Source organism: Rhinolophus sinicus, linkage group LG01 (genome assembly GCF_036562045.2).
Source record: "Rhinolophus sinicus isolate RSC01 linkage group LG01, ASM3656204v1, whole genome shotgun sequence".
NCBI classification, from domain to species: domain Eukaryota; kingdom Metazoa; phylum Chordata; class Mammalia; order Chiroptera; family Rhinolophidae; genus Rhinolophus; species Rhinolophus sinicus.
The window spans coordinates 165,117,719-165,142,859 of NC_133751.1; the positions used below are offsets into that span (position 1 = coordinate 165,117,719).

General features: G+C 37.7%; 1 long non-coding RNA gene across 1 annotated transcript in view; it reads right to left on the reverse strand.

Annotated features, from left to right (window-relative positions):
- The window catches only part of LOC141567711 (uncharacterized), a 79,294-nt gene extending 65,450 nt beyond the window's left edge, over positions 1–13,844 (reverse strand). The window contains exons 1-2 of the long non-coding RNA XR_012490541.1: positions 13,732–13,844; positions 10,520–10,673 (exon numbers count right to left, since the gene is read on the reverse strand). This is a non-coding gene — a long non-coding RNA (uncharacterized LOC141567711). The remainder of the gene's footprint in view (positions 1–10,519; positions 10,674–13,731) is intronic.
- Positions 13,845–25,141: the final 11,297 nt, after the last annotated feature.

The window sequence follows — 25,141 nt, forward strand, 5'->3', positions numbered from 1 at the left end:
GAGTAGGAATAGCTATTTTAAAATGGAAATGATGTCCAAGGCAAGAGGCACAATCTGTGAGGGATGGTAAAAGAGAGGGATGGTATGAGGGTCTAAAAACAGACTAGCATGGCTAAAACAAAGATACTCAGTCAATATGAAGCTGGACAGGAGAGCAGAGACCAAATTATGGAGGCTTTGTAAGTCATATTAGGAGTTCAGGAGTTCAGTAAACAGCTGGGAAGCCATTGTGAGGCTTTATGCAGAAGGTTAACATGATCAGGTATGCATTTTATAGAGATAATTCTGGCTGCAAAAGACCAATTAGAGAATGATACCATGGTCAAGATCAAAATGAATAGCAGGGGTGGCTGGTTAGCTCAGCTGGCTAGAACATGGTGCTAATAACACCAAGGTTACTGGTTTGATCCCCACATGGAATGATGTGAGCTATACCCTCCATAAAAAAAAAAATGAATAGCAATTTCTACAAAGATATTGTCAGTAGACATGGGGAAATCTAGGAAGGTACATTAACAGGACAGGTGATAAACTGGATATGGAAAGTAAAGTAAAAGATGCTTAAGTTTTTGGCTTAGGAACCTGAGTGGATGGTGATGCCCTTAAATGACACAGAATATTTAAGCAGAAAAAGTGAGTTTGCAGGGTGGTGATAACTGAGTCCCATTTTGGACAAGTTGAGTTTGAAATATCCTTGATATATTTAAATAGAGATGTCAAACCGAAAGTTGATTGTATGCATCAGGAGCTCAGGAGAACCATATTTAAAGATTTTGGATTCATTGGCATAAAATGCTCTTTGAAGCCCTGGGGGTAGATGAAATGCACTGAAGAAAGTTGCTACAATGACAGGAGAGGAGGGTCAAGAGTAGATTTCTAACAAACATCAACATGTAAAGGAGGAGGAGGACTGCTCTTGCATTTCTCTGGGGCAAAAAAACACACCAAAACACAAAAAACTGAAGTTTCAAAGGGCTCAGGAAACCGGTACTATGTGACCACATTCTATCTTGTGATGATAAGATATAGAGTCTGATATTATGTTCTGGGTTAGAGTGTCAGTCGATATCTAAATATAGTTTTAAAGCTAGATTCCAGCTCAAGAAAAACATCACTTGGACTTCTCTGGATGTGAAGAGGACTCACAGCCTGACTATCTCACTAATGTTATTACAGTTTCTTTGCTTTTCCTTCCCTTCTTTGGTAATGCTCTATCCAGGACATGCTTCTCTGGTAACATGCCAGGCACGAGTAGCTTCAAGACTGTCCTCATTTTATTCTTAGATAATATTCTCAATCGTATTATAGAAAAAGGAAGTTTTATGATAGGAGTAGTGGGAAAATAAAGTATCTGCTTACCCCAGCCATTAGCTATAATTAGAAAGGCCAGAAATACCCCAAGTAGTAATCCAACACTCATTTTCCCCTCACAAATCTCATAAAACTTAATTAAGGAATGCAAAGTTCCTAATAAAAAATTTTAAATGTATACTGACAATGAAATTGATGCTCTTATTTTCCTCTCTGTGTTTCCAGTCTGCATCATGCTGTCTCTTCATTCTAAGATGTAAATCTTAGAATCATGGCATATTAAATATTAAAGGACCTCAAAGGGAGCCTCTGGCCCAAGCCCTCTCTCCTGACCCCTTGCCTACTTTATAGGTGAGGAAATTAAGGTACACGAATGACAGCACTTAGAATTTACACTTGCATGTTTCTATATATTTAAATAATAATATTTACATTCAAGGGAATATCAATAGATTACATTGGTTAAGATACTGGGCTATTGGAATTGACTGGGTTTGAATCCAGTTCCACACAAGCCTTGCACAAATTATTTAGCCACTTAGGGATTTCTTAGTTCCTTAGTTTCTGTGTCTATGATATCAGTTAATTATAATATCTATTCATGGGTGTTTGTAGACATTTGTCCATAGGTTCCTTGTGTTTCTATCTTTTACGCGGAGACATTGATTTCGTTAGTTCTGGACTATCTTTTCAAAGATGTTTGTGTAGACAACAGGCTTGAAAAAAATAGAGATAGTGTCTGCCTTCAGAGCAAAAGGCATGTTTGCTTATTGTCCAGCAAAATAACGATAATGTCTCCTTCTGGAGCAAAAGTGAGGTGTGCTGACTGCCTATTATAAAAGATTTGGGTTTCCTAACTTCAGGATTCTGGTCTTGTAACACAACCCACTGACAGTGCTGGCATCACCTGGGCCTCGGGGAATTGATGAAAATCCTGATACTGTAACTGTTAATGTTGATATGAGTAAGAAAGACATTTATCTCTGACGAGCAGTCTCATGTCTTCCACCCATGTTCATGAAATTGTGGCAGGCTTATACATTAACTTCCACGTAAGATAGAATCTCAGACCCTTCACAGTTCTTAACAACAGATTTCTGTAAGAACCAAGTAAAGCAAATAAACATGAAGAGCTTGAAAGACTGTCTGGCACACAAAGACTAAAGACTAAGTAAATGTTGGTTGGTGATGTTATTAGATAGTTATACTTGCCAAATGCACATGGTTCATTAGTGGCAAAGCCAGAACTAGAATCCAGATCTGCAAATCTCAGTCTAACAATGTTCTTTTTACTTTTCCACTCTACCAACCCTTCCCATCCCAACATTATATTTTCTGCATATTATCTTACAATTACTGTTAAAATAATGTATTTTAAGAGGAAGAATTAAGAATTTTATACCAACTTATTTGGTGCACATATTAAAATTACAAGAAAGATAATAAATACCAGACCCTTAGATAAAGCATTAAAGTATTATTTTTAAGAGAAGAGTAGACAAAACCATGGCAAGCTCTGATACATAGAAAGAAATTAATTTGCTCAGAAACACATTATGAGCAAAATTTATAAAGCCTGAAAATTTCCTAATAACAATCAATATTTTAGCATGACTGCTTTTACCCTCTCCCAAATCCACTACTACTTTTTGTTAAAGGTTCAAAGTAAATTTCTAAAATGTACATGTGTCACAGATGGAATCTCTGAAAACAATAGCTTCTTAATACTAATTGTTGGATTTTGAAATATTTTCCTAAGACATTTTCTACAAGTCATGGTTTAAGATCTGGTTCCTGTATTAACACAGAAATGAAAAAAACTAATATCAATCAAATACTTGCTTTATAGCTGACCCATATTAATATTTTGCATGTGTTCTTTCATTGACTCCTCACAACAATCCTACAGGGTAGAAATTATTAGTAACTCCATTAACTGATGAGAAAATAATACATAGAGAAATTAAGTAGCTTACCAAACTTACACAGCTGATAAGATCTAATAGACCAAAGTGAATTAAAATCTGATGATTAGTAACCCTGCTCCATTAAATCCTGGTTATACTGCCATAAATCTTTGGTTGGATTTAACCAGTAAAGGAATACGGTAAGATGAAATGCTAAAATTAAGAAACTAGACTTTTCATCAAACAATAAACACTTCAATAGTATGTATCATAGACTAATAACTGCAAATCACAAATCAGTCCTTCCTCTTCAATAAGCTGCTCCTGGACAGTCTGGTTCTGTCTGCTCTTGGATGGAATGTGAAATTTTTGGAGAAATATAATTATCTAATTCAATCTTAAAAGAAGTACTATTGTATAAACCAGTTTTCTTCCAGAGACACTTGAAGACTATACTTTTACTATAAATACAAATATTACATGAAGATAAACAATTTTCACAAATTTCTTTATTTCCCTCATTCTAACTTTACCTGCTTCACTACTCACACACTTAAACATCATGTTTCCAATTGTGAGAAGGTTGAGATCAATGTGTCATGTGACTAATGTTTAAGTTGCAATGTTTCCAAAAAACTCAACGTTTCCTCCAGTATTGTCAACTCATTTTTAGTTACTTTTCTTTCTGATTCACTTAGTTCATCAGCTGTTTTTTTTTTCCCTATGTGTCTTCTATCCTATTTCCAGAGCTCTGTTTTCTATCTTTAATCTGTCAAACATAGTACCTCCATTTTTTTTAAAATAACGTTTCACGTCTTTCTTTTCTACAGTGCACTTTATACTTTTGAAAACCAGCATGACCTTTTTCATTCTTAATAAACACTTGTTATAACAGCTTCCCTGAAGCAAAAGGAAGTAACTAAAACAGACAACATGCTGAATGATCAGGCTGTGGGGACTAAATCTAGCCAGATCCTCAGCTGGAGTACTTGGACACCTACTTTATATAATTTTAGGTCATTTTTATGTAATTTCAGGGGTTTCAAAATCCCCACGTCTCCAAATCTTTTGAACATTGATTTGCCATGATCCTTGTTCATCATCAGTTTACAGAGGCAGGGCCTTGTCTTTAATTGGCTGCTGATAAGCTCCATAATCATGGATGATTATTGCTAGAAGAACAATTTATTAACTTGGGCTCTGAGGACAGGTTATTTCTGCAGCCAGAACACAGAAGTAAGGAAAGAGCATGTCAGGGGTGACATCTCTATAGGAGCAGAACACAGGAGAGCATCAGCTAGACAAGTCTAGAGTTCTGCAGGGTATGGGAACTTGGAAGGTGTTATTTGTTTCCCTCTGTGCCCATCAATGGGGCAAGCACTGAGGGGATGATAAAAATGAGAAGATGTACTCTGCCTTTAAAGTAGTTTCCATCCATGCAGGCTGGGGAGATTAAGCCTGCATGACCTGGGTAGAACACTATGCATAATTATTATATTATGTTGTATGGACAAGACTCTTAAGAGTTCAAAAAAGAGACATAGTAAATACCTCGAGATTACTAACAGCAATCTCCAGAGATAACAATGAAGAATTAAAGAGGAGTGGGAGAATTAAGAGTGAGGAGAGCAGTCAAAGAAGGAACACTAATGTATGGGCCACACACTCCACTGACAGAAGGGTTGTATGGAAGCAGTTCTCACAAGATTAGGCAAAAATATTTTTCAGCACAATGTGGCTTTGAGCTGGGGACATCTTAGACAGGACACTTGGAGTTAAGGTGTGGCTATGACTCATATCAAACTCTATGATTCAATTTGTATGTTTGTAAAAACAAATTAAATTGAATTTGCTTGTTATCCTCCTAATTCATGTTGTGTTTGGCTCCGCTGGGTTCTAGCAGGTGTTATCTAGAAGCATATTTTAAGTGCCAATTTTGGCAAGGCAGTAGGACTGAATTAGTAGACCCCCATTAACCCTCTTCTTGCCCTGTGGATCATTATAATACAACACTGTAACCTAAGGAAACTTGACAATAGGAATATCATCAGCACATTCTTTGTAAGATTACCGAAAAGGAGTGGCCTATGCTGAAACACCTGTGTTCTCAGTGACTTTTTCTTTGTTCCTCACCTTTCTTTTCTCCAAGTTCTTATTTCTTCTCAGGCTTCCTGACAGAATCTTGGCGGACAGTTTAGCAAGCTATATCTAAGAGGAGGTAAAATAATGGCATTTAGGGATGTGGGAAATTTCAAGTTAGGCTTTTTGAATCCTGAAGAGATACTACTTAAAGGAGTAAAGCCCAGCTCTGTGCTTGGAAACATTTCACAGATAACTGCCAGTGACATTTATGTTCCAATAGGACCAGAGTTTTCCATGTGAAATAACTCAATTGGTTAGAAGGAGTATTTCAAAAGAATAGAAACGAAAAGATTCAGGGAATTTTGACCCATTCCCAATACTTCAAACAGCTTTATCTCTCTCTCTCAGAGAAGACATTGCCAACATTGTCATGTGGAGGAATTTACTGTTACTTAATTTTTAAAAAATTAGCCTCAAATCCTGGAGTGAAAAAGAACCAGAGCTTGCCTTTCTCAATTTTGACTTCTTATTTCGCTGTTTAATGTAGAATTTTGGGTAACCTCTGGATTCAGTACAAGGAAGAATCATCTGGTGCAGTGAAGTCTACAACAAGAACAGACTTGACTTCAAAATTACTTACTGGCTTCTAGGGAGTCACCTACAATTTTAACTTTGGAGGTAAGTAGGCATGATGTTATTGCATGTTCTCTTTGTTATTTGGGTTTTTATTAGTGAAAACTGATGTTGAATAAGAATTTATTATTAAAGCCTTGGTATTATTACTATAATTGACTGGGATTTCGAATTTTATGACAACAAATACACTTTCACCAGTTCTTGCTTTGAATATATGTATTCCTGCAATGCTTGAGAATTTAGGATCTTGTTCACTAATCTTCTTTAAGACACTTGGAAGAAAACATTGTTGTATGAATCCATGAAAGGTATTAACTAATATCTTGACTGTTTTATGAATACTTATATATGTTTCATGAAGATGCAAGCCTGTTTAAACTTTATGTTTTTCCATTTTATTTTCTTAAGTACAGGTTTCTGTATTGAAAAGTATATGACTATAGTCAGAGAAAACATATCGAGGACATCCAAATGAAGTGTGGAAACAGAATCCGCATATATTTTCTTTAAACATTAAAAAGATGATGTGCTAGACAGTTCCTGGAACCTAGCTAGAGCTTTGATGCATTGTTTTTGTTGATGAGATGGTTGCTCTTCACAGTCAGAAGTGAACACAGGATGTGAAAACTAAATCAAGTCTGAAAGAGCAGTTTATACTGTAGCATTTAATGGTATTTTTCTGACAACACCAACATCCTCCCTCTTACCCCAGCCTGTTTTTCTAAAGGCCTGCAGTATGATGACGCATCAGGAGGAGGGAATAATGAGCATGGAATAAGAGAAAAGAAAGGTGAGATCTGAAATAGGGGTGGGGCTCAGAGTTGGAAGCAAAGATGTACTTTGTCTCAGTTAACTACTTGAGGAAAGTGGTATAATCTGTGGGACCAAAAAAAAAAAAAAAGTAAAACTGGAATCTAGGGATTTGGATCCAAATTGCACACACCATTGGCTTCTCCATCATCAATTCTGTGATCGCAGCTCATGGCCAGTAAGAGCATCCTGAGGGCCTCCAATCATTACTTACTCACCTTGGGGCAGCTGGAACTCCAAGGACGTAAAGCAGTGACTGTCTGATACTGTCTACCTGTCTAAAACACAGCATAGAGCTTTGCATACATAGTCAAGAAAACATCTGGTGAGTGAATACTATCTGTTGATTTTCCAGCTGTTATATGGAGATACAATTCTGTTCACATGCTATTAATGATAACTGTGCAACAGATAACGAAAGAGACTAGGTAGGTGTTTCAGAGGGTCATGGCTTCTATTTCCAAAGAAGAGATAGACAAAAAAAAATGAATAGCTGCCTAAAAATTAATTATTTATATCTGGCCATCAAGCAAGTTTCTGTGAATTAAAAAAATCCTCCAAAGTATATGTTCCTCAATAATGGAGCCTAGGTTTCATAAATTGCAGGGCACAGAATGCCAGTTTTTAAATGTGCTTTTGAAAGACAGCCTGTGATGTAATTATATATGTAAAATTGCATCGCCTAGCTCAAAGAGAACTGTTGAAAGGAAAACAGCTGCTTTGTTTGTCTAGAATATCAGTGTCATTATTTTTGCTGTTGAGAAACACTAATTTGTGAAAGAAAAGCATCCCAGAAGGCAAATTTCACAGTTTAAATTCTCGTGCCAAAAGTGTTCTGAAGATCATAATTGAAAGATAATGAAAAGCTAAATACAGTTTTGTATTTCACAGAGACAGTGAAGTGACTCTAAGTTAAAATTTCAAAATCTTAAAGAAGTGTACTACTTTAGACATAAGAATACAGGCTAATTGAGAGATTATGGGCATCCCAACAGAATTCTAGTATGATTTCAACTGGTTCTAGACTTTCTGAATAAGAAAATCCCTTCCCACACTGAAAAACACACCTTTGTATATGGCAATCCATTTCTGAGGCAGACCTAAATAGTATGTTAGTTTATTAGGGTCAAAACTGATGCCAATGAAAAGCTGCCAATTTGGCCCTTTTAAATAAATCAAAATCTAATTGTGTCTCAAAGTCAATCAGTTTTGGTAGGTTTAATAATTAAACCAATTTGTGAGCAAAGCTTAAGAAATGGCATCTGTCATTTACACCACGGAACAGTTTCAAGAACAAAAATGCAACTGCAGTCAAAAATGAAGGAAAAAACGTGAACTTCAGGAGTTAGATCCTGTTACACTACCAGGATAATTTATTTTTGAGAGTTTTTGGATGGAGGGAGTATTTTGGACTTTTCTCTTGTTATTATTGGCCCTTGCCTCTCATCCCATTGATGCCAGTAAAAAATGATGTAGCACTTTCTTTGAAGACATTGAACTTTGGAGAGAAATTGAAGCTGAAGTATCTTATATAGATCAAGACAGTGGTAGGGAGAAAGTTAGTAGTAATACAAGTATTGGCAGCAGGAAACAATTGGGGGAAACTAGCTTGAATCTGAGAAACATCTTAGGGTCTTGCTAAAGCCATGAAACAATTTCCAACAGCAGAAGGTAAGGAGGTCCACAGGCTTCCACCTGATAGGTTATGGGGTGAGCACTGCAGGGCGGGGAGTGTCTTGGTCTCAATCTTAACGCTTCTGTGCCAGAGTATTTCATAACTCTGCATGTATTTTCCTAAAGGAAATTATGACTGATACACACTGAGTTCCTGGCAAAAAGAAGGTGATGAAAAATTATAAGTTCAGTGAAAGAGTAAGTGAATGACTAGAGATACTTTTCCCCCATGAAAGTTCAATTCTCTTCTATCAGGACAATTTTATATAGTCAGTTCAGGTGTAAAATGTAGCTTTATATGTATTTCTTGATTTTCTGCATGATCTCTCATATAGTATAGGAATTCATCCATTATGGGTAACATAGCAAAAGGAAACCATTTTGAGTTTTAAATAACTCATTTAAAAACAAGATTTCACAAATATTAATTAGTACAATAACTGTCATTTGAATATGAAGTCTCATTTACTCTGCTATACCTTGTACATGTATGCTCTCTTGCCCTCACAAAGAACCAGGCCAGTATTAACATCCCCATTTTATACATGAAACAGAGGCTCAGAATGTTGAATCCCAGGCTCAAAACTGCACAACTGACAAGGGGTTCTGTGGGGGCCCCGAGTAAGAAACACTCTGATTCCAAGGCACACCTTCTTAACGTCTGAATTATCTTATGTACAAGATCAATGAACACAGTCAATAACATTTTTGAGACACAAACCCATTTCAGAATAGTATAGACATCCTCCTGAGAAGAACTTTACATGTGCACATTGACATATAATTTCCAGGGTTTGTAGACATACATGCTGCCATCCCCATGTACACTATGAATCAATGTTTAATCATATAAACATCAGACTTAAGAAGCCAGAAAATCTATGAAATCCTATAGAGAATTGGAAAGAAACATGAAAATTGCAATTAAAAGACTTCTAAAGGGCTTACCACAGAAATAAACAAACATATGTCAGGCACTGTTTTGGATATTTATGATATACCAGTAAAAAAAAAAAAAAGGACAAAAATCACAGACCTCAAGGAGCTTATCTTCTGGTGGGAGGATATAGATGGTAAAAATAAAATAACAAAGGAAAATGAATATATATTGCGATAAATGCTATGGAAAAAAAGTAGGGCAGGACTGGAGCTATGGGAATGACAGAGGTAGGTTGCAATTTAAAATAGGATAATCAGGATAGGTCTCACTGAGAAAAGCATATTTAAGCAAAGATTTGAAGGAGATGAGGGAGTTAATCACTTGGCTTTTGGGGGGAAGACTGTTCTAGACAGAGGGCCAGCCCGTGAATAGGCCTAAGGCAGGAGTGTGCTTTAGGTGCTTGAAGCAAGCAAGGAGGGTGTGTGGCTAAATGGAGTGAGTGAAAGGGGAGAATCAGGAGATGAGGTCAGAGAGGTACCAAGGGCCAAAACATACAGGGTCAAATTGACCTCATGAGGTCTAGGTCTTTGATGTTTACATTGAGAAAGTGGATCACCTCAGTTTACTCCAGCTTTCTTTCGGTATTTTCATAGTATATCTTTTCCTGTCTCTTTACTTCTAATTATCTATGTCCTATATTTAAAATGGGTTTCTTGTAGACAGCATATAGTTGGGTCTTGTTTTCTTATCCAAGTTCACAATCTGTGTCTTTTCATTGGTGTGTTTATTCTATTTACATTTAATATAATTATTCAATGGTGAGACCACACTATCATCTTGTTAGCCACTTTCTAATGTTCTATCTGTTCTTTTGTTTCTTTTCTTCCTTTCTTTTTTTTCAAATTAATTGAGTATTTTTTTATTCTAGTTTATATCTACTATGGGCTTATAGCTTTTTCTAACTTTTTTTTGAGGTTGTTGTAGATTTTAAAACATATGTGTTTAATTAATCATGATCTACCTTAAAATAATATCATTTCAAATATAGTATAAGGACCTTAAAATCATACAAGCCCAATTCCTCTCTCCCATCTGCTGCTGTTGTCATACATTATGTTGACATTTGCAATACATACATAATACATTACTACTATTTTTGCTTTTGACAGTCAATCATGTTTTAAAGCAATTAAAATAAGAAAAAATAATTTTATATTACCTTGCTTTATTCCATTTCTAGTGTTCTTCATTACTTGATGTCAATCCAAGTTTACTACTGGTTTCATATTCCTTTTTTGCCTGAAGAACTTCCTGAATTCTCAATGTATTTTGAAGGTAGAGCCAATGAGATTTCTAGATGTATTATATGTAGCCTTTGAAAGAAAGCGAAATCAAAGATGAACCCACGGTTTATAATAAAGATGCTAAAATTTCACAATGACAATAGCAAATAACTAAAAAGAAAAGGATATATTTAGGAAGGAAATGATGCTAGTGTAAAAACAAATTCAACTCTAAAAGAAGAATACAACTTGATACACCTAATGTATTTTATAATCTAGATATCTGCCATGGATTTTTCTGCCCCTGAAAGTTTCAATTTCAAAGACCTATAGAGGTTCCAAGGGGGAATCATGGATCCTGTGTGTGTGATACCTATATCTACACATGCTTACCTCGTCGCCTTCTTGTCAATCTGGATGCAAACCTCAATCCCTTCACTGGTTTCAATAAGGAATCTACTCCCCACCCCACCCCCACACATTTATCAGGTTTTTTCTTCCTTTTTTCCCCACTCACTCAGGTGGTCTTTGTTCTCTCCCTATGAAATTGCTTGTGGTGAGTTCTGAGTTCTTCTCCTTATTTCATATAGCATATAACTCTCTCCTACACTCAGCATTGAATACACAAAATCCCTTAAGGAGGTTACCAGAATCAAGGAGGCTTCAAGGTCTGCCCTTCCTAGAAGTTTGGGTTTATACATATACACTATTGTTGCAGGTAAAGTTCCCCCAGGATTTGCATGCAGGAAGTTTATCTGCTTTTTCAAGAGCACTTCTGCTCTTGAAGGAGCAAAGGAAGCAAGACTAAGCAGAGGGAAAAGTTGAAATGAGACACAGTTGAAACAACAGCCTCGGTCAATGCCACAGAAATCTCTCAAGACTGAGATAATTCTACAAAGATGTCCCACATTAAGGAACATATCCCACAACAATCAATCATTGGCTATGGCTGCCCCCAGGAATTGGAGGATAGACTTTGGCAAGGCAGCTTCCTTGAGCCGAGGGCAATTCCCAGAGTTGGATGCAACTGAGTTATCAGCAGCCAACACTCCCGGCATCTGAAACCATGAAGCCTTGACCACGAAGGGGAATCTGAGAGTTATCCAAATGCAGTCACCACAATCAACCCCATATCATTCAGTTTCACTTGCTTCATATAGTGTATTGTCTCCACAAGGGAGCAACTCCTCCAGGATTATACTTGGTCTCCTTTCCTGGGAAAGCTTTAAGAGAAAGTTTAGTGGAATAAGCTACAGTTTCAGCCTCCTTCTCCCTCCCCTTCCTATCCCCTTGCCCCTACAGTTACTCTCCAGATTGCATCTGATATTTATAATCTCTCTCACCTATTAATCCCATCTACTAGATTTCACTCACCCCTGACTACATCAACTGATCTCCATCACTTCCCTGGTGGGATCACCCAGGTCCCTAACTCTAAGGAGGTCTGAGCCCCCAGCTGCTGTGCCCGTCTCAGAATATGGCTCCTCACGTGTTCATTTACCATCAGAATTGGTCAGAGGATACCAAGAGCCCCCTTCCCCCACCCCTCTTCTCTAGCAGATCACCTAGGTGCCAAATGTATTTTCCTTGCTCCTATTATTTAACAGCAGCCTACCTTTTCCTTGTGATCAGAATCAATTACCCCTGGCAGGATTGTGAATACTTTTTGGCCTACTAGATCCCTGGCACAAAGAACCTAAAGTAACCACAAGGCAGTCACTGCTAAAGATTGGTGGGGCCCTCTGGGAATCACTACTACCTGTAGACCTACAGAACCTACAGTTGTGGGGATGGGAAAGACAAATTTCCCAAATGTGTCACTGGAAGTGGTAATAGGCATAGTCACTTCTTGCAATCCTTGGTTCCCAAATCCATGCATTTTCCCTTGGGGAACACGACATCATAGAACAGTTGATGATTTAGGGTGTACTTTTCATACTTAAAAATGAAGATGTACACCATTCATGCAGAATAGAATTCAAAAAGCTATTCCGTCACGATCAGGCTAGCAGAAACAGGGTGGTAGGATATGTGATGGGAACAGTGAATCTCATGTTAGGTGCCTACTATCACACCTTACTTGCTGTAAAGTGCACGGCTTGATCCAATGCCAAGTAAGTAGGATCATGTGTTGGTAGTTCAGACATTTTGTTTGCCCTTCCATAATGGTGCTGCCTATGAACCAAATGGGCAGGAAAGGCAATTACATAGAGAACCCTACTCAGAATAACTCTCTGCCTCCTAAGATGGATTGGACACAATGTAATCAATTTTATGTAGCTCATCCCCTCAAGAGATGGTACCATAGTAGAGGGTCAGCATTAGCCTTGCAGCTGGCAGGTTAAATGACTGATAGCAGCAGTACTGGGTCCACCTTGGTGAGAGGGAGGTCATGTTGTAGGGTTCATGCACAACCTCCATCCTTGTCTCCATATCTTCTCCTGCATAAACCGTTTGTGCAACATTTGCGTTACTTCTGACAAAGACTGGCTATTGTCAACTGGCTAAGTTATTCTATGTGGTTTTTAGTGCCCTTTCAATAGATTCTTTCTGGTGGGCATTATGATGTGAATCAAAGACATTCACACTTCATGCCTATGCTTATCTATCAATTAACATGTCTCTTCAGACCTCTATCTCATTCTTCTAACTTATCTCCTTCCAAGCTCCTGACCAACAAGCCAAACCATTTGTCACCACTAATGAGTCCATATTAACCTTATATCAACCGTCTTCTTTTCCAACACAAAGCAGCTGCTCATGCACACTACCCAAACCTCTGCCAACCAGGACGACTGCTACTCTCTGCTGTCTTCCAAGGCCCCCCTTGAGTGAGGCTACTGTGTGAGAGCCCAGGTTATGTGTCAGTTATCTACTGTTGTGTAACAAACCACAGTTAATTATTTCTTAAAGAGAGAAGACAAACATGGCCAAGGATGGAAACAAATGAAGTGGAATGAAGGTGAAAGCCATACAATGAGTTTGTCTACAACAGTGATTGTGACATCACCATCAACAAACAATGACAAAAAGTGAGCTAAAGAGAGAAACTGTGAGCTAGACAAGAAGTTTTTAAATAAATATAGGAGATAAAGTAGAAAAAAAAACAACCTTCTGCTTTCAACAACTCAAAACCAGAATTCCTTACCTTTGTCTTCAGACCTCTCCCCACTCTGGACTCCATGTGCCCATTAAATATTCTCCTCTGGCTACAACGTTGAAAGACCCTATCAGAAACTATTGTGAGAACATGGTCTTCTATTTACTGTCTTCATGTTATTATTTCAACCTGGAATTTTCCTCCCACTCCACACTCCAACCCTCTCTAAAATACTTAATTACTTTTTATGATTCAACTCAAATTATTTTTGGGAGTAAGTGAGGACATAAATAAACAAATTGTATCCATGAAGAAACTCCTGTCAAGAATAGTTCGTTTCTCCCCTGAACACCCTGAAATCCTTAATGGCACATCTTACTGATGTTTATACTGATACACAAAGCACATATAGGGGCTTAAGTTTTGATGAATCAATGGCTTAGCACACAGTCTTGTATTGTATTGTGGAGTCATTTGTGATTTCTATAAGTTAAAATTCTCCTTCAAGTCACAGACCAGGTCATAATTTTGGTTTTCACAGCATCTGCAAAGTGTCTTAACACCAAGTTAATAATAAAATAAGTTAATGTGTTAAGGGAATAACTGCTAATTCAGGACACGTGAGAGCGGAAGCTGGTTTGTGATGTTAATTACAAGAACAGCATCAGTCAATCCCATGAGGATCTCTGAAGGCGGAGTGGTCCTTTAGAGATGTACTGAATCAAGGCAAGGAGGACAAACCTTTGTATCCTGCATTACTCAGGCATTAGATGTGTGCTACATCTCAGAAAGGGGACATAACTTTGGGTGCAGCAGCTTCCTTGAGCAAGGGCAGTTCCTGAGGAAGGACATGTCTGTGAGCCAGCAGCATCCAAAATTCCAGTCAACTAAGAGCACGACTACCTTAATTCCAAAAGGGGATCTGGACGGCACACCACAGCCTCAAATACAAGATCCCTGAGAGGGAGAAATGCAGCCTCTGGCTCACCTGCCATAAAAATCCTCCTCCTGAGGAATGGGTGAAAAGACAAGACTGAATTTACTCCAATTTCTCTTCTGAGCCCCCAAAGTCGTTTTTCTATTTGAGGGTTTGAATTGGCACCCGAGATATTTATTTCAGGCTCTGCCCTGTCGATTGGATATTGGGGAAGTTTCTCACACTCACCGAGACAGTCAAGTTACCCAGGTCAACGCCGCCACTGCCCCAGCCTAGCCAGGCAGTCTCCCTGCATCATCTCTGAGGACATCTCTGTGGCCTCTGGCTTTCCAGGGACTGTACAATTGTCCCTAGCTTGGAGATCACAACATTAGAGAATACGATCCTGAGACAAAATTCTCATCAGGATCCTCTATCATCTCTTCCCCTCTCAGAATCAAGGCTTACTTCTTAGTTAATGACACCTATATACAAGCATACCTCGGAGATATTGCAGATTCGGTTCCAGACCAATGCAATAAAGTGAGTTATCGCAATTAAGCAAATCATAATCTTTCAGCTGGAAGGTCTTGCCTTCAATTTGCACAAAATGCAACAACAGTGAAGTTCAGTAAAGCAAAGCGCAATAAAACAAGGCATGCCTTACAGGGGAGGAGCATCAGCTGCTGGTCTTTTCAGCCCCTACATGCATGATCTCTGCCTCCTACAAGAAAAAAGAGCTAGAATATCTCTTGGGCAATTTTGCTTGTAGGGATGACTTGCCTCCTTGGTTCCTCCTTGTTTTCTGATCTTAATTTCTGGATGGCTAAGGAAAGTCTCCCATAGCAAGTGTTGTTTGCTAGAATCTACCCATCTTTTCTATAACTAAATTTTAAAAGGGAGGGAGGGAGATAATTTCCTTTCACCTGGCAGCCCAATGCATTGACTATACACCATACAAATGAATAGTTCCTAAGTTAAAGGTGGTTTGTACTTGGATGGTCCCAGCTGTTTTGAGACCAGACCTCATACGCTAAAGGTAAATTAATGGACAGTCTCTCACCAGGGTTCCCACTTTTTCTGGGTTTCAGACCAGAGGTGGAGGTTGGAGATCACTCCCTGGGACCTTATTTGCAGGGAAGTTGATTTTCTAGGAAGGCTGTTAAACCAGCATCATCAATTGTAACTCCCCAAATCTCAACTGAGGAGTCCAGGTCAACTCTGCTACTTGGTTGGGTTCCATAAAGACATCTGTCAACTTTCTTTTCTCTTCTTGAATAAAGCTTTGCTAACAAGGAGAATTTAGATCTCTCATGAATTCAAAAGCTTCTTAAATAATGCCTTACTGTATGTTGCTCTTGTAATAGCATGTTTTAACTGAATCTGATTTTCCCAACTGTTCAATAGCACCTTGTCATACAGCTCATTACAAAAGACTTTCTAGTATTAACACATTTCCAGGGTACTTTTCTCTTTCCTGTTGGTGCCTGGTCGGGGAATGGATGTACAAGTCTTAGCAGCTGTCCACATTATCAAGTCTACTTTTCGACGCTGTCAAGTATTTCGTCACAGAGATGAAACTCTGGCAGGACTGAGATCATGTATACCTACGAATGCTAAGCCTACACACTTTTCATCCGCTTCACATCTCTGTCTCTAAAACCTGCCACTACTGCAACACAACACATTCTCTTCAAATTCAAAATCCTTTTTTCTGTTCCCTGAAATTGGACGGAGAATGGTATCTAGTGTATGGTTAACAGGTTAGCGGCCTCTACTGGGGTTTCCAATGCTTGCCTGATAATCGCTTCAACAGTAGATGTCCAGCATCTGAGGGACTCTGCGTCAACAAATGGAGCCTTTGGTCAGGCAAAATCACAATGGACATGCACACACTGCCCCTTCCAAAGAAAATGCTATGTGCGAGTCCACTGTGGTAAACTTAAAAAAAAAAAAAAGAACCTCCTCTGTAACTTGGGATGGTTTTGGTTTATGTCGTAATATGATACACTGCTTTTTGCTTAAAATATTCAACCTTGAACAGTGTGTTCCTCTGCAAAAACTGAAAAGTTGACCTCAGAGTAGATCTCTACTTTGGGTCCCCTGTGGAGCTGTTGTGAACCTATTCCTTTAATATTTTTAGTAGAGTTATTGTTCAATTGAAAATAGAGGGTCTGTGAGGCACATCCTGAAAATTCATAGAAGGCTTTTTGAAAGGATCACCTTAAATCTTTCGATGTCTTTAAAAAAGGTTCTGCAGTCACACATTTTGCTTCATATTTACCCAAAACTACCTTCATATTCCTTCATACTAACTCTAATATTACCCTAAATATCCTTCATATTTACCTGTTTCCTGACAGCATCTTGGTTTGAACTTTGCCCTGAGGCACTTTCTTACTTTTGAGGGTCTTCTTCTGGGAGATACTAAGGATGAATCTTATTTTCAAACATCTCACTTTCAAATGTCTTATTTGTTCTACATCTGCTTGAAAAATAGAATAATTTCTTTTTTAGCTCAGATCTCTTTATTTTCATTTTATGACATGCATGTAAAAGAAACTAATTGTCACTTTCAACAGTTAGCCTAGAAATAGCCTTAGTCAGATCGATCCGTTCACTAGATACATTTCTATTTTCTGTGGGTGATGGTTTCCCTAAGCTTTCCACCACTATATATCCAAGGTCTTCTACCCGTAACATTTCACTCACTCTCCTTCAAACCTTCACTGACAACCACTTTGAGGCTCACTTGTCCTGGTAACACTCTACTTCCAGGTAACAAAATCTGCTACTCTTGCTACACAGCAAATTCACCTAAAACCTACTGGTAAAACATAACATTCATTTCATTTTGCTTATGATTTTGTCTGACAGCAATTTGGGGAAGGGCTCAACTGAACAGATCCTACTTGGCGTCTCTCATGTAGTTATTGTCAAATGTTTTGGACAGGACTACAGTCACCTGAAGGCTGGACTAGGCTGCATGTCCAACAAAGCTAACTCTCGTGGCTGGTAGTTGATGCTAGCTATCAACTGGGAGTTCAGCTCAGCTGAGAGCATATAATGCTGGCCCCTACGTATGGTTTAGCTTTCTCACATCTTGGCAGCTTTGGTAGTTGAACTTCTTGCATGGTAACTCAGAACTCTGTATGTTAGTGTTCTCATGAACAAGGTTAAAGCTGCATCACCTTTTATGACCCGGTCTCAGAGATCGCATAGCATCCATTTGCCTGTACTCTATTAGTCAAAGCAGTTAGAAATCCACCCAGATTCAAAGTAAGAACGTATACTCACCTGTCAATGTGAGGAGTATCTAAGAAGTGTGCAGCCATTTTCTAAAACCCACCACAAGGGGCCTTGCATTATCACCAGCCCTTATGATAATGCAGACATACAGAGGGTGCTCTGTAAGTGTTTGTCAAAACAATGGCTTTTGGCAGGGAAAGGAAAGGAATTCTGGGGGGGGGTGTGTGTGTGTGTGCTAGAACTAGTTAGGCCATATAAGGTCTTTATCCCTGGGATCTTCAAGAGGAGAAGAGACGCCACTATTGGCGACTTTGGGTGATGTAAGCATTCACTTGTCTAAAAGCAAAGGGCTGACCTTTGTGTACTTCTTTCGGTTCTTTTCATTTTTTGATTATTCGAGGGCCAAGGGACATTCATACATTACCAGAGATTTTATTTATATTTTTTAATAACAGTCAGGCTCCCATACCCCAAAGCTATGTAGTGTTATGATAACCTTGTGGCACCCTCTAATAATATATGGCAAGCAAGTGATCTGGAAGGACTTGGGACGCTCTCCAAGGGCACTATTCCAGGGAGCACCTTTGGCCACACAGATATCCAGCTGAATGTCTCTCTCTGTGCCGTGTTAGTTCGGGAATAGAGTAGGGTGTTTCCACTTTCTTGTGCCACAGAACACAGATAAATCCCTCGTGTGGATGAGAAGGGCTCCAGGAATATTACATACCAAGAATAAATACCTAGACTCTGAGTTAGGATGAGTTTCCGTAAATGCACTTCTTTTACACATCACGCAAAGTTATAAACAGGACAAAAGCCTTAGAAACTTTTGTTATTGTCCCTTAGCGCCCCCTCCTAACAAGTTACCATATTTATATGTGAAAATGTCTTCTGAGAAATGTCAGGCATCTTGTTTGAATCCTCTGAAACAAAACAATTTCTGTGAAGCACGTAGAGTGATGCCAAGAAGTCCATCTGCCAGCCAGAATTTCATCCTTTAAATACCTTGTTATGGCAGCACAAAAGAACACAATGAGTTTTGTTTAGAGTGTCAGTCTTCCATCTCTGGGCTAAAAGGATTAGGCCTAAATTGCACATCGTTATATAAGACTGCATGAAAATCTTTGTTTCTTTTGTCCTTAAAAGTATTTCATGAAGTTTTATAAATAGCCAGAAATATTAATGGGACTAAAGAAACCCATTCAGAAGTTTACAAGTAGTAGATTTGCTAGGCATTCCGACTTATGTGATTATTTATTTTGCATGAACAAGTCAGGGGACTTTTCAAGTATGATCATTTGTTGGACATGGCAGGGGTTGAGGAGAAGCAATAACGTGTGATAATTAAAAGCATGGATTTTGGAGTCAGTTAGATCTGTTTTAGCCTCTCTGGTTATTAAATGTGACTAGGAAATTTACTGAATCTGTCTATAGCTCATTTTCCTCATCTGTAACATGGAGATAAAAGTATTTACCTGCTAGGGTTGCTTTAAAGGTTAAATGGGATAATATAAGTAATTTACTTACCCATGCTTGGCTCAGAGTAGTTGTACAGTTAAGTAAGATAGGAATAAGCATACAATTTTAATCGATATTGTGTGTGTGTGTGTGTGTGTGTGTGTGTGTGTGTGTGTGTAAGAGGAGGGAGTAGGGGAGAGACAGAGATTGAGGGAGAGGGAGAGAATATTTGGGGAGGGCATATAGAAAACAGTGTTGGAAATATAGTATGGATATGATGGTTATTTGTTGCTGTTAATTTATTTGATGAAAGGATTTTGAATTTTGAATATGTTGCAATGGAATAGGAATGGAATGTCAGGAAGTGTTTGGAGACTTATGTTACTTTGAAAGAGTTATTTGTCTCCTATACATAGACCAAAGCAGAAAGTCGGAAACATTTCCCACCTCCTGCTCCCCATTCTGTTCCCATTTCAATCATACTTTTGTACCCCTCTCAGCACTTGTATGCATGCACCCAATGTCAGAAGTCTGTCGAACAAAACTCAGCTGTCCATTAGGTGAAACAGTTGGAAAATCACCAGGCCATAACAATGTCACTACAAATAACAAAGGCATTTTCATGTTATGAGAAGAAAACCCAGTGTAATATACAAATAAGAGTGGATTTTCCTAAGGAACAAAGTTGGGGAAGGAGTGAAAGAAAGATTTTTGAGGTGGGCAAAGCCTTTTCTCTCTTTTTAAATGCACTAGTGAGGTCATTCCTGTTTTTAATCTTTATGTGTTAGGCCATTTGGGAGAAATGCATTCAGTAATGTAATGCAGTAATCTTGCCATTATTAATTTAAATAACAATTTCCATTGCTTCATGATTATTTCTATAATAGTTTTATTCTAAGAAATACATTGTTTAGCCGGGTATGGAAAGAAACAGGGTATTAATGGCCAATTTCTATGTTATTCACTGCTTTTCCAAAAAAATAGATTTTTTGATTACCTTAACACAAGTCTGTTTGAAAGGAATTCTAGCACCCTTCAAATAACCTTTCCAAATATTACTTATGAATCTACGTACCTCAATAAAATGTTTCCTGTTGTTCATTTCCCTAAGGCTAAAGTGGCAGAATTATTAGCTTTTGGTAGGGTTAAACAATAACTACCTATGCTAACCTTTGTGAAAGAATGGAAAACAAATACACCTTGAAGTGTTGTAACAGTTGAAAAGATTCCCATACGTCAGTTCTTTCTTATTTTTGTTTTTCCTAGAAGAGCACAGAGAAATTAAAAACAAATCTTTTAAATAAACTTTTTCTCTACTTCTAGTGCTGAATAAAGTCCTTCCTGTCTCTAAATGTTAACAATGTCATACTTCCTAATGGGGACCCTTTCTAATCCTGTGTTGTAGTAGTTACATGTGCCCAGTAAAATCCTAGATGAGTGGATATTTATCAGTAAACGAAACAGATAAAAATCCCTGCCATCATGGAGTTTACAGTCAGTGGGGGGAGACAGAAAATGAACAATATTTATAAATACAGAATGTGGCAATAAACGATAAGAAGAAAATTAAGTCAGGAAGGGAATCGGGCGTGTCAGTGGGGTTGGATAGGGGTAGGGATAGTAGTTTCAGATAGACCACTCTATCTGAAGGGCTCTTGAACAGATGACATTTAAGGAAAGATGTGAAGGAACTAGAGGAGAATGCCATGTTTTAAGGAACAGCTAGCAGGCCAAGTGGAGTCAGATAGGGGAGAGTAGTGAGAAATGAGAGGCAAGAGGGGCCAGTCTGGTGGTCTATGCTAAGAACTTTGGCTTTTATGCTATTACATTAAATGGCATTACACATACAAAATGAGAAGTCATTACAGGTCTGTCTACATCTTCTATCTGCCTCTCAAGATTCATTCTTCACTGTTATCCATCCTGTTCTCTGGCCTGAGGAAGTTGAGTTATATCTTCCTGTTTTTCCTCATGACCAATCATGTTTCTTCCTTTTAGCTATCTTCCTTCTCTTTCAATTATCCAAGTCTCCCCTCTGTCGGACAAACAGAGACCCAGCTACCTGTGTTTCTCTGGATCAGTAGCTCTCAACAGTGGACCTACACCCACCAGAGTCAGTTCCAGGAACCCACTAAAATGCAAATTTCTTGGCTTCACTCAAGACATTCAGTCAGTATCTCTGGGATTGGGGTCCAAGAATTTGCATGTTTAACAAGTTTCCTAGGTCAGTTTTTTTCTTACAGTGAAGCTTGAAAATTAGCTTCCTCGGTTACAGAAAAGCACCCTGCTGATGGACATCCAAGCAGTTTCTTATGATCAATTTTTTTCTTCACTGCAAAAATGAGAACTCAGAAATATTTGGTTTGGCTCTATTACATTTTGACTGAATGTAATCTGCTACACTTTATTTATATTTTAATTCAATACTTATAAAACATTTTATTTTGTAAAATATTTCATCATTAAATACAAGGGGTGCCAAAAAACAAAACAAAACATATACACATTTTAAGAGATGTTATTTATGCTCAAGCAGTAGTTCACCATAATCAGAAGTGTCTCGACACTGATGGTAACCACTTTGAGCATCTCCTGTAATTGCAGAAGACAAAATGTGACTTTTATTTATCTTTTGTTATCGGTATATATTATTACAATTTTAATACAGTTTTCCTTTCTTAAAATGTGTATACATTTTTTGGCACCCTCTGTATGTCCATAAGAATCACTTTGCACAATCCTCATCAACTTGTATCTCATGAGACCTGATGTTTTGTTTCCAAATTTACAAACTGTGGAAGGATTATCTATGAACTTCCATATATTTTTGTATAACAGCACTAATTTTATTTGTATTTAAATTCTAATATTTCCCCTGATTAATCATTTTTCAACATTATATTTGAATTAGAAATAAAGGTACCCAAAAGTTACTCATAAATGCCGTATATCATGCTGTTTTTGTGCAGTTCAACTTGGAAGCACTGGACTTTCTCAGAGTTATGGAAGGAAAATGACTGCGTGACATACTGTTACAGAATTTGTGATGCAGCAGTGTTTTCATATTATGCCCAATCTTCTGTGAAGAGACACTAGACTGATGTTTTCCAGAGTATTTCTGTTAAAATCTCCAGAGTCTGATATTTTTAAACAAATATTGTCTTTTCAGTTTTTCACAGATTTCATAGGCTAATTTTCCCATACCAGAATTTGTATTTCCAAGATATTGAGGCAAACAAGATGTCAGAAATAAAGAACAAAGGAGGTTCTGCCATATACTAAGAAGATAATAGTAAACATCTACCTGAGTAGCTAAAGCCCATCCCTCCAAAGAAGATTGGTTCATTTGGCACCTTTCTGCCTAAGAGAGAGTGGGCATGGTATTTTTGATTGAGGGAGCCACATAATAGATTTGGCTGAAACCGAAGATTATACCTGCCTTTTAAGTTGGAAAGGATCAGATGGAGTCTTCATGGCCCATTCTGAATGGACTGTGTTTACAATTAATATTCAAAAGCATGCATTTCCTCTCAAATATTAGGGTACACAGCCACTGGTTAAAAATACATCCAAATGGACACCAAAAGCTGAAGTAAATGGTCCATACATTTTAAGAATATGAGAAGAAAGGCTTGTGATTCTTTTAATAATCATACTGCAGGTGATAAAATGTCCCATAATAAAAGATTCTTATAGAATTTCTGCTTCTCTATGCCTTCGGTTAAATTGTTCAAGCTAATATTTAACGAGTGAATTTTTCAAAAAGATAAATAAATTTTCCTCTTTTCAAAATAATTGCATATTTTCTTTTATTACTGAAAGGACATATAAAGGTTCTAAATATTAGATGTATTAGATGGTAGATGAGGATTAATCTGTAAAAAAAGGAAGAAAAATAATTTTACGTTACATGCCTCAAGAGCCTTTGTTTACATAACTTTATATTTTTATATAAGGATTACGTAGAATTTTGGAAATCCTAACTCTGAAAACAACCCTGAAAGTTATTTAGTTCAGGAATAGTAATAATAACAACAGTAATGTTAATAATATAGCTAATCTTTGAGCACTTATCATCTGCTGGGCACTATTTTAAGAAAATTTATACATGTAATCTTAGTTAATCCTCACAACAATCCTATGATGTAAATATTATTAACTTCATTTGACAGATAAGGGAACTGAGACACAAAATGTTTAACAAATCTGCCTGAGGTCATAGAACTGGCAAGTGGAAGAGTCAGTACAGTAGTAAAGCTGCAGAAACACTTGTAAAATTATCCCAGCCAGTTCTATCCGTGGAAAGTGTACACAGCTGTGGAGAGTGTGATGCGAAGGTGCCAGAAGGTCTACCCAAATACATCACCTTCAATGATTTACAACACTGCTTCAAATTCTCACCAATAGAGAAAATGCTTTGTGTGGAGATAATGCCTCCAAAAGGCTGTGTCTTTAGAATATTACCCAAGAATTGACGAGTAATGATAGCAAGACAAGGGTGACACATTATAGGGAGATTTGGATGATAAAAGGAAAAATCACCCAAGGAGTTGTTGAAGGTAAACACCATAATACTATAGGCTCTTGGTCAGTCTTGGCAAGTGGAGGGGTGATAAAGACAAAATGCATCCCATTTGGCTTTGGCTGTATATGGAAATTATCCATCTTTTTTCAATTACAGTTGACATTGAATATTATATTAGTTTCAGGTGTACAGCATAGTGGTTAGCCATTTATATAACTTATAAAGTGATCCCCCTGCTAAGTCTAGTACCCACCTGAAACCACGCATAGTTATTATAATATCATTGACTATTCCCTATGCTGTACTGTTTTGTAACTGCCAATTTGTACTTAATCCCTTCACCTTTCTCAGCCAGCTCTCCAACCCCTCTCCCAACCATCAATTTATTCTCTGTATCTGAGTCTGTTTCTGTTTCGTTAGTTTATTTTGTTTCATCGTAAGCTGTCTTTTCATTTGGGAAATACAACCACACTAGATAGTTAAAACTTTACTATTTGCAATGGTAAACAGCAAAAATTATCTATGTATAATTTATATTTTGCTTACCACTTCCGTTTTTGAACAAATATTCTTAAATAAGAGTCCCACATATGGGACTCCAATTTGATATATGAATTTTCCAATATATATGTGTGTGAGAATTCACAGCACCCTAAGAAGATTGTTGAAAGATTTCATCATATTCTCATAAGTATATATGAACCCACAAAACAGTTAAGTTAGCACAAATTCAACCTAGCCCAGCTGCATTTCTTACACATTACCTAAAATTCGTGCCTGCTGGAGGTGGTCTTTAAAAAGCTAAGAGAAAATACAACTGCTTTGAGTTATGTATCCTAATGAGCATCCAGGGCAACATTTAAGCTGATGTTTTAGAAAGACAGATATGGTATGCGAAATGACCAAGACCAGATAACATTACATACCACAGGTTTGCTAGAATTACCTTTCACCTTTTACCGTGTTTCTGCAACAATGGGTGCAACTATTCAGGATTGGAGTTTTAAGTAAATAATATGCAACAGGAAGTGAGACAGGTAAATTGATAAAAGTTCTTGGGTTAAGCCCCTGGAATAGGTAGTCAATTAATTAAAAATGCTTTTCAGAATGAACAAACTGATCTGATTTTCTCGGTGAGCTGTTAGCAGGTTCCTTTTAGTTCTTAAAACATTTTCTTTATTCAGTGTTTAACAACAAATGTGGGCCAATTGCTGTGAGTTAATTGAAAAGGATTGTTTTCTAGTTGCCAAGAAACGGCGCTTTCTTACATTATGCAGGCCATTATGTGCACAGATCCAGCTTCCTGATTT